Source organism: Neofelis nebulosa, chromosome 2 (assembly GCF_028018385.1).
Source record: "Neofelis nebulosa isolate mNeoNeb1 chromosome 2, mNeoNeb1.pri, whole genome shotgun sequence".
Lineage (NCBI taxonomy): Eukaryota > Metazoa > Chordata > Mammalia > Carnivora > Felidae > Neofelis > Neofelis nebulosa.
This window is the reverse complement of record NC_080783.1, coordinates 68,628,029-68,639,127: the sequence shown is the minus strand read 5'-3', so window position 1 is coordinate 68,639,127 and position 11,099 is coordinate 68,628,029. Positions and strand designations below refer to the sequence as shown.

Here is an 11,099-nt window from a genome sequence, read left to right as displayed (position 1 = left end):
TTTTCTGAAATTGTGTTTAAAATCAATTGCAACCATTAATTTATTCCAAATAGAACAAATTATGCAATTATTATAAAACAAGCTGTATTTTTCTATTACTTAGAAATACATTTTGTTGTTAGGAAATATATATAAACTAAGACTTTAGATTAAATGTAACAAAAATAAAATCCAAATCTTGATTCAAGAGACAAGAAGAATTCATTTTAAGGATACTCTGATCTTCACAAATCAAGGACAAAGTAACAACTGCATTCAAGGACACAAGTATCATTAGGATTCTCCCTTCATATCTGGCTTCCATTCTTTGAATATCCGATTTAATCTTCTCTTTCTCTTTGCAGACCAACTGCTGCTGTTCTTCTGGTCTTCTGAGCAGGAAAGATGGCTGTTGATTTCTCCTGAATTGTATAAAGCACAGCATCAAATTCCAAGAGAGAAATTGATTTTGCAGACACTTTTTTTTTCTAAAATGATGTTAGAGTCTGATAGCGTGGGTGAAGTACCCAGACTGCTGGACAGTTATTTGTAACCAGCAGACCAGTAACTAGAGAAGGAACTGCAGTTTGTTTTACTTGGGCTAAGAGAGTCCTTCCCTGAACCTATCAGCTGCAATCAGCAGTTGTAGACCATCATCCTATATGGCAGTCAACATCATAGCCATTATATTCTCTGAAGCCAGTGAAGTTTTCAGCATTGAAATAATATTGTTTGGGCATATCTTTGTTTTTTTCTTGGCAATTCCTGGGAATTGCAACAAAGAAGCATTCTGAAAGTTAAAGAAAGGGGCTTCACTTGACTCCTTTAAGAGTCCCTCGTGTCAGTGATAGAGTCTACGGAGAGTGGTAAAGAGGGTAATGAAGACCCGTACTTGCCAAGCCCTTGTCATGATAAATTTCAAAAATTGAAAACTTGTCAGACTTGGCACTGAAACTAATGATAATAATACATGTTTGGAAAACAGGTTAACATAGTTAACACAGAAGAAATATATTATTTCAATTCCTTTGTCCCCTCTAGATAGAGTAAAACTGTGTAGCAATAACCCATCATCTATGACCACCACTCTATCAGGGCCTATTGGGTGGAGAAGGGCCTTATAGGCTTGCTTGTACCCTGCACTGGCCCCAGCCTGTGAGTCCCATTATGTTTGTGCAGTTTGGGACAGAAACAGAGATTCGGATCAAGGGTTCTCTGACATTGCAGATTTGTATTCTGAGTGATCATAAAATAGTGCTGCCAATAGCCTTTGCTTTTATAGCTCTGTGGGGAGACAAAGAAAATAAGATTAAGGAGAAACTGAGAAGTTGTGATAGAGTGCATTTGAGGCGTTCCAAAAGGGCCCTTGGTCTATAAGAGGAGAAATATACATATGTGTTCAGAACAAAACCATTCTTGCCAACATCAATGAAAGGCGTTTTGAAGGTACTGTACCTTGGCATTCAGCTGGATACAATTGAATTTTTTCAGGTGCTGATTTGTAAACTAACAACTTTAAAAAAGCTCTTTGTTGCTTTACAAACATGAAGTGGTGTGATTCCTCTGGGAATTCTGAACAAGCAAATATTTTTGTTAGACATGGCAGTGTTTTACAGGAATATGTTACTTTCATTGGTTTCAATGTAAATCCTGAGAAGGATTTTTTACTTCCCATGTAAAGGGCTTGGCAAAGCATCCCATCTAGGAATCAAGCCTATTAATATGTGAATTACATACACAGCTCCCAAGGCGTGGATGGGAGAATAAACTTCATACTCCGTATATGCAGCAGCTATATTAACATGATAGATTTTCAGTCTCTACAGGATCCATTACTGTGTTTTGGGCCAATAGTCCATGAATTTGAAGGATTTATACAATGGACCATAACAGCTCCTTAGGTACGATTATGTCCCATCAGATGAAAAAATGTCTTTTTAAAACCTTCCTATTAACCTGTTTGCTCCATAGACCATAATCCTTTGAAGGTTAAATTATATACATAGCAAAATGGGCCAGATCACCTCATTTTGTGTTTTAAAATGTATTTATAGTGAAAAAGCTCTCCAAGATGGGAGAGTGGGAATTGTACCCAAGAGTACCATCAAATCAAGGTGATTTTTAAATGTGAGCAACAGGTACTACTTGCAATTTCTGCTAAGGAAAGAAATCTTGACAATCCAAAGATAATACTGACTCCTTTATGTACCATTTACATTCAAAATCATCTGCAAACGGATCAAACAATTGAATACTACCTTAGCAGTCAAATAACAAGAGATAACGGCTCTTAAATCTCAGGCAGGCACAAAGAATCACAATAAAGATGTATGCTACAAATTAAATGGAAAAACATTGTTAAAATATGATGGTGCCGGGGCGCCTGGGTGGCGCAGTCGGTTAAGCGTCCGACTTCAGCCAGGTCACGATCTCGCAGTCCGTGAGTTCGAGCCCCGCGTCAGGCTCTGGGCTGATGGCTCGGAGCCTGGAGCCTGTTTCCGATTCTGTGTCTCCCTCTCTCTCTGCCCCTCCCCCGTTCATGCTCTGTCTCTCTCTGTCCCAAAAATAAATAAAAAAACGTTGAAAAAAAAGAAAAAAAATAATAAAATATGATGGTGCCTATGTGTTATTTATTTTGGGTATGTATAGGAGAAGAATGAGGTCACCTGAATTTCCTTTGTTGTTCTTTTCTTTTTCTTTTGAGAGAGAGAAAGGGAGCCCAAGTGAGAAAGGGACAGGGAAAGAGCAGAGGAGAGAAAGAGAGAGAAGCGGGGCTCACCCAAAGCAGGGCTCGGGCTCACCAGATGTGGGACTCAAATTCACAAACCATGAGATCATGACCTGAACCCAAGTCAGATGCTTAACGACTGAGCCACCCAGGCATCCGTGGGTCACATGAAATTTGAATTATTGATATGATTCTATTTTTTTCACAAATACTGTTGTACCTAGTATTTTGTTAAATAAGGCAATTATTTAATGCATTTTAATTAATGTATCAATAAAGTCTAAATTATTAATTTAATATTCCTCTCAGGTAATAAGAGGCTACTGCTACCACTGCTCTAAGACACAAAAGCAGCTATAAATATGGAGTTGCTGGAGAGAAGTACTTGATGATCTATGCATTGCTAAACAGTTGCAATGAACCACAAACCAGCCTCCAGCTACCTAGAACCCGTCCTGACAGGCATGGTTGCTCTCATTTCAAAGATAAGCACTAATGGCACAGAAATGTTTAAGATTTGGAGTGTGTAGGCTAAACAATTCAATTAAAATATTTGAAATCAGAATAGCGAATGGCTCAATTCTGAGAAAAGATGATTGTTTTTTTCAGTCAGGTACTTTGGTGAATGCCTTTCTACTCGTATCCTGACATGTTGTTCTCCTTCTTCCTTTGAATTCCTATTAGCGATGTTCATTATTTTTTCATAAGCTTTGAGATCTTTGGAGAAATGACAATATAAATCTAAAGAGAAACAGAAAATAAACGCAATATAAATATAAAGAGGACCAGAAAATAAATGTCTGTGAACTGTCCTACTGCCCTCTTCTTTTTAGCAAAATGTCTGTGAACTGTCCTACCATCGTCTTCTTTTTAGCAAATGAAGAGGTGGAAAGAATGGACAAGGTAATAAAAAATGACCAGAAAAATTACATCATCCCTAGGTAAAAAGTCTCCATTTTCTCACTCAAATGTGTTCGTCTTCTGTACCCCACTGAGTCCTTATCAGTACATGGAGGGTGATAGTACACATCCTTACTCTCTCATGATGCAGTTCTCCTTTGGGTAGAGATCTGTAAATGGATTTAATTATAATATGGATTCCCTTCTAATCTGTATGCTCTGCCAGCTCATTTGTGAGCCTATGCATTATTAAATATGTTGTGATAATTAGGAAGGCTACACTTAAAAGTGATCCTTACTTAGCCTAAATATAAACAACCAGTGCAGTTGTGTTGTCTTTCTAGACAACATTTCTCCACAATGGTAGAGCAATTAAAACTGGAAAAATCCAAATAGTTTTTTTTTTCTTTCTCTTTTCTATATCTGGCATGATAGAGGCCCATTTTTATTCAACTCAGCTCTTTCTTTTAAAAATATGTGGGAGAGAGAGGGGGTAGATTTCTACTCTAAAGACCTCCAAGACTATTGGCTTCCTCTCTGCCTTCATTTTTGGGTTGAGGCCCCCATATCACAACAGAAAGATGTTCTCACTCTGCTTCCCTAGGCATTTATGATCTGCTCTTACAAAGCACACGTGAGGAATGGCTAGGCAAACCACATGGCTGAAATGCCTTTTGGGTCTACTCTTTGATTCCCAAGCTCTAATTGGAGTTATGTAGAGACCAAGAAAAAGAGCATTAAACATCCACATAGAGCCACAGAAATCCCCCCTTTTCTCTCTTATTTTGGAGGCCTGTGGGAGTGCCTTCCAAAAGGAAAGGTTACAATTACACTGGCTATTATTTAAATCTGCTTCTTGACATTGAGGTAATGTTCTCATTTCCTCTCCAAATGGACCATTCGTCCAGTTAGGCAATAGAGCTTTGTTTTTGTTTTTACTATTTGTTCTTCTTTGTTTTGTTTTCATTTTTGTATTATCCAGTTGTGAATATTTAGCAATGAAAATGACAAGCACAAATTCATGAATATAAATGTTCTCTTCGACATTAGGCCTGACATAGCCTACAAGTACAAACCTTCTGTGGAAAGGATTTTATCTTATTCCCTTGTAAACCACTAATCACACCAATTCTTAATGGATTAATCTTCTGAAAGATATAATGGATATGGGAGTATTGTGTATTTCTTGTTGCAGAATTTTGCCATCTTCTAAGATTCAAGTTTGTAAAAGGGGAGTGATGATGAGAGTTTCATACCAAAAAAAAAAAAAATTTCTCAATTTTTGTATGCTAGGTATTCATGATTGTGACCTAATTTGAGCTCTGTGCACCAGACCAGCATATGGGTTGGGCATAGATCTGCAGACGATAACATAGTAGAGAGAGCTAACCTTCCTTCCCCGTCTCCTCCCAGGCAAAAACGTGCACCAGTCACACTGCTGAGCATTAGGTTAACCTAATGTTGCCCTTGATGGGAGAAAAATATCAGGTTCATTAATATTGTAAATAATATGATCAATTGGGAACACATTGTGTCAACTACACATTAGAAACATTTGCTTTTAAAACCTTTCGCAGCAATTACCCAATTGGTATTTATAAATTACAATCACACACACAGATCAAGGAAACTCACTAGAGCAATTACCTATGCATGAATGATTTCACCTTTCAGGACACTAGTAAAAGTAAGACATCAAATAAAATAGTTTATCTTTCTCTGTGGTCTAGAAATTGAGAGCTAGTCATGCTTAAAAATTAGCATTAGTGGTCCAGGTTAAGGTCATGTGCCAATCCCAGTGATTCACAAGTAAAGAAAAGAAATAAAGGAAAGGATAGAAGAAAAATGGAAAACAGAACAGAAAGAAGGCAGCCAGCATTGAATTAGCCTAGAAAACTTTAAAGCAGATATGCAAACATCTATCTGTACTTTTCATAAATAGATTCAAGAAATAATTAGTAGCTAGCATCAGATCCCTAGCTGGAAATAGTTTCTGAAACAAAGCCTGAAGACATTTGTGTGCACACCAAAAAAGCTATATAACATGCAATTCCACTATTCCATATAGATGGGATACACCGACCATCTTTAGAGTTTTGGACACAGCCTGGTTCCCACGAAAATAGATTTCCTCCTTTGACTTCACAGTTAGAGAATGGTAGGTTTAAGGAGGAAGGAGGGGAAGGTAATGGAGCAGTATTGAATCTTTTGGGAAAGTACTGGTACAAATACCCTATGATGGCTGGCTCAATTGCACAAATCAGTTTCCCTCTGAAGCTTCCGTTGGTATGGTTACAAATCACTGTAAAGCATAAATGATTTAAAAATACACGATAATGTTGAAGTTACAAGCTACCCAATAATTATCCCAGGGTGCGATGCAGCTGTTTGATATTATTATCAAATGCTTTAAAAGAGAGATGTCACCACTTAATCTAATTCCCTACAAAGTCATACCTTAACTACATTTTCTGTATGTTGTCTCCTCCTTCGCTCCTAGGATATTTCTGTAAGGAAAAGCACAGTGGATCAAAATTGATTATGCAATAAGTTAGACCACTCTAATGTCTCATTTAGGTCCAAAAAGGATGAACAGATTGATTGTGAGACAATTCTTCTGCTCAATTCTTACTCTCGCCATGTTGAGTTTCTTCAAACCTGAGAAGATCAACTGGCCTTTGTTCTTGCTCATTCCTCTGTCTCATATGCTTCCTCCATATTCTCATGGTTCATTAAAGCTCTCACCCAAACTTCACCTGCTAAGTGATTGCTCCCCCCTTCTCCACTCCTTTATCACTCCATCCTTTTACCATGCTCTATTTTTCTGCATAGTACTTATCATTCTCTGAACGTGTCCTATCCATTTATCTACATACTACAATATAAGTTACATAAGAGCGGGAGTTTTGTCTCTCCTGTTCACTATTTTCCTCATCAGTATCTGGCTTGTAGAAGACCTGCAATGTGCAAATGGTGAATAAATGCACTTACTGATTACTCATACATAGAAACTAGCAACTAGTTATTGACCCAATGGTTGGTTATACTCCTGGTTGTAGCTCTAAAACTTTAAGACTGTTGTAGTTCTACCAAAGTTCTTATTGCAATGAGCTATATATACACACCTCTCAACCGTAGGCAGCAAGGTGTTTAGCGTAGGATATGTAAGAATACATTTATCTAAAAAAAACAATGAGAGAAACAAAGCATTGCATTGTGTAACACACTTGGCTGGCTTTGACCCAAGATAATCAAAACCCCAACACAACCCTTCCTAATGAGAGATGTACCTGCTTCCCATTCTTGTAAAAACTCTTAGTGTGGGTATTCATTTGTGCAATACCTGGACAATAAGGAATTGTATTTTCAAATCGTATCAGTTTGTGTCATAACCTTAATGTTACTTAAAGCTACACCTTCAGGAAAATCTATTTGAAAATAAAAATAATTACTTAAGTATAGTGTTTATATTGTAGAATTTTGGAAAAGTAATCAGGGTAGACAGCTACTACTTTGTGTTACAAATCTCAATGTGAAATTTCAGAAATTCTCCCTGCATTAAAAATGAATTAACTGTGTGATTATTAATTGTGCATATTCCAATCCCTTTGTGCTGTACTGCATGTTTCTTGAATCTCATTTGAATCCTTTGGCTAAGTAATGTGTCAAGGGGGGTACGAGCCTGAATGCCTGAGTTATTTAAAAGGCAGGACAGCACTTCCAGATTAGAATACCAATGAGTGGGGTTAAAAAGGCTCTGCTGTAGTTGGAGGGCAGCTCTCAGTCTGAGAAGTACCTGAAAAGGACCTCTATGGACTAATTTTCAGAATCACATTGTAATGTGGGCTCATGTCAATCATCAGAACAGACAGCTTCATCCCATGATATAAACTAGTTATACATTCAAGAGCTGCCAGAAGATCTTCATTAAAAAGGGACTTAGCATTAAAGGAAGAAGGTTGTTTTATTACAATACTTCAAACACAGTTTTTTGTTTTATATGTTCTCAGAATTCTTTTTTGTTCTTTGCTACAATATCAAAAAAGTACCACAGAAGAAGGAAAACATTAAATATTCCATTTTTTAATAGGAATCAAGGAAGCTTTCTGGTTTAAGGCATTAAAATCATATACATTTTTCCTAAATTTATTCATGGCTTTGAATAACAAAAAGAAATCTCTAGATGTAATAGGAGGATGTTTTTAATCTTTTGTGGGAAGGGATTTGCAGAGCTGACTACTCAAGGTAAAATATCTACTGGCAAAGTATATCAGTGAGAGCTTTATACATATAAATTTGTATAAAAGCTTTGGGCTCTCCACAGTTTCCAGATACCAGTTAGATATTACAATTGATGTCATTAAAATTTAATATAATTGTGTTAGGAGGAAAACAGGAACAATATCCATGTAAGTAAATCATTGACATTGTAATCTAGTATTTAAAGAAAACTTAACAGGGGTTTAATAAAACAGATAATGTCTCTTTTTACCTATATTCCCAATGTCATATCAACACCTTAATTTAAATATATTTGTACAAGTCAGGTAACCTCTTCAAAATATCCATCACATACACCTATTTACCTAAATCATCTGACTTCTGTCACGAAAAATGTCAACGTGAAAGGCTTGGTAAATGGAATTAAAACAATTATGTAGTCTCCTGTAAATAAGGTATTTGCCTCCTAGGCTGCCATAAGCTATATTTTCTGTCATTCGCTTTCAGTGAAGAAAATGCAGCGTTGTGAACCATTGTCTTTCCTCCAATTCCAGTGCATGGAACTTCAAGTTGCCTTCATTATTTAAGAGTGTTCCTGATAGATGTATGGATACTTATTTATAGAAAATTCATTATAAACCACCATTTTCAACTTTTCCATATGACACAATATGCCATTTGTTCATTTTTAGTGTTTCCCCTCTGGAGTCCACGTGGAAGTAAAATCACCAAAACTACTCATGAAAGCCAGGGAACTGTCCTGGTAGGACTTTCTCCCACTATCGGGACAAATAGAGCTTACTTAAAAGTCTTCTGATGCTCAAAGACCAAGGGCTATGATTAAAAAAAAAAAAAAAAAGTCTGAAACCTCTGTCTTCACTGTTTCTCCCATGCAATGTCTTGTTATGCACAATTATCCATTTCTTATCATCTTCATATAAATAGGCTCCAAAATTCACAGCATAGAAACAACTGAGCATCCTTTCAATGCTTTTAGTACTCATGGCATTCAAAGCAGTTGGTAAATTTTAGCAGCCAAAATTTGAAAAAAGCCATAAATCAAATTTTTGTCTGATCCCCACAGTACTGTGGAAACATGCAAAATGGAAGAAGCAAAGAGAGGAATGTTACATATGTTGCCTGTACTTTCTCTCCTCTTCAGATTTCTCTATTTCATCGTTTTATACCACTGACATGTTGCTGCTTCATCTATACTCATAATCTGGCTAATGATAAAAACTCAGAAACACATTTTAATGAATAAATTAAAAAATATCAAACAAATAAAGTCACGGGGTGCCCAAGTGCCATTTTGATGGTAATTTAATGAAAAATTGGCTGGAAACATACAAAATGGAGCTGCATATAAACTGGCCTGGAATTTACTGCTCCTTGTTACCGGATTCAGGGCAAAAAAAGTGCTAGCTCATTGAATTTGGCTGTTTGTTCAAAATATTTCAATACAAAAATCATTAAAAAGATTAAATCTTGTTCTTAAGTTAAATGGCTGGGATTCATGGTAAAGACTTATGAGTTGGGAATACCTAATTAAATTAAATTCTATTATCTCTAACTAAGTTAGAATATCACAGAAAAAAACAACAACAACAGAAAAAGCCTATGCTATTTATATTACAGTTAGATTTTCATCTCCATGAAAGTGTATTTTATGAATATTTTTAAATGTTTATTTTTGACAGAGAGAGACAGAGCACGAGTGGGGGTGGGACAGAGAGAGAGAGAGAGAGACAGACAGACAGACAGAATTCAAAGCAGGCTCCAGGTTCTGAGCTGTCAGCACAGAGCCTGACACAGGGCTTGAACCCACGAACCATGAGATCATGACCTGAGCCAAAGTCAGATGCTCCATTGACTGAGCCACCCAGATGCCCCTATTTTATGAATTTTTAACTTAATCTTCACCTCTCTGGTTAAGGATAGTTTTATGACCAAATATTTTCTTAAATTATATCGTATTTTCCTATTTTGATACATTTAAATCATTTAAGTTTGAAATCAACACTGTTTATTGACATATTTTAAATTTTATTTTGTCTATTTTCTCCCTATCTAAACTGTTAAAGAAAACTGAGAAATGAAAAAAAAAGTACACCTGTTAATACTTCGTGATTCTGTTCTGTATCTTGTCATCAGATGAGCCCTACCAAAACTCTTAACCCTGACACATGGATCTTATACCAAGACGCCTATTTGTCAGATATACTCATCTATTTCTTGAAGGACACAGTAATTTTCAGCATTAATACATATATGGATTAATCAGATATTTTTAATGCACTGTGTTTAAGGACCATTGTCTTTAGCATAGTTTTTTGGGAATAACCAAAAAACTCATCAGTCGTGGGCACAAACAATACCTTGAATACTAACATCTTATTTTCTATGGAAGCACCTTCTGGGAAAATCTCAATGTGTGTTCTTTTTCCTCATAGAGCTTCTATGTACTATTTCCATACCATGGTAACTTCTTAGTAAACATAGCTGTGGAATGACAGCTACAAAGAAATGAATCTATATACTCCATGATTATTTAAAACTCTTCAGCAAAAACTTGGCTAAAGGGGAAAGTGGTGTAGCTGTGTTCTATGAATCTTTAGGGTAATATTGCAAGCCCACTTTTGGCTCTGTCGGGATTTATGAAAAGGTTAAGGAATTTGCAGAAATTATACAAATGTATTGAAATATATAACTGGATCATTAGAAACTAGAATTCCAACTGAAGAAAGGACCTGACTGCCTTTATTTCATTTTATGTGTGTGTATACACACACACACACACACACACACGTATACATACATATGTAACATACACACATAATGTGCATATCTATGCATTCATATTTATATACATATCCATATTTATATGGATCATTAGAAACTAGATTATTAGAAACTAGAATTCCAACTGAAGAAAGGACCTGACTGCCTTTATTTCACTTTATGTGTGTGTATACACACACACACACACACACGTATACATACATATGTAACGTACACACATAATGTGCATATCTATACATTCATATTTATATACATATCCATATTTACATACATACTACAATAAACACATGACACAATGAAATGCATGAATATGTATGTATACATACGTATAGATATATCTGTGTATTTTAGAACTTTATTTCATATAGTATATATTTCTTAACCCTTGTTTAATGAAGCATGCTCTTGATATTTAGTAGAGATGATTAACTAATTTCGAATAAAAATACATTCTTCCTACAGGAAAGAA

The 11,099-nt window shown here is 35.9% G+C and overlaps 1 long non-coding RNA gene across 1 annotated transcript; it reads right to left on the bottom strand.

Annotated features, from left to right (window-relative positions):
* Positions 1 to 273: 273 nt before the first annotated feature.
* On the bottom strand, positions 274 to 6,789 carry LOC131492999 (uncharacterized). Its single transcript, XR_009252391.1, has 3 exons — positions 6,733 to 6,789; positions 6,065 to 6,114; positions 274 to 401 (listed from the first exon to the last, which is right to left on the bottom strand). It is a non-coding gene; the product is annotated as an uncharacterized LOC131492999 (long non-coding RNA).
* Between the last annotated feature and the right edge of the window lie 4,310 nt (positions 6,790 to 11,099).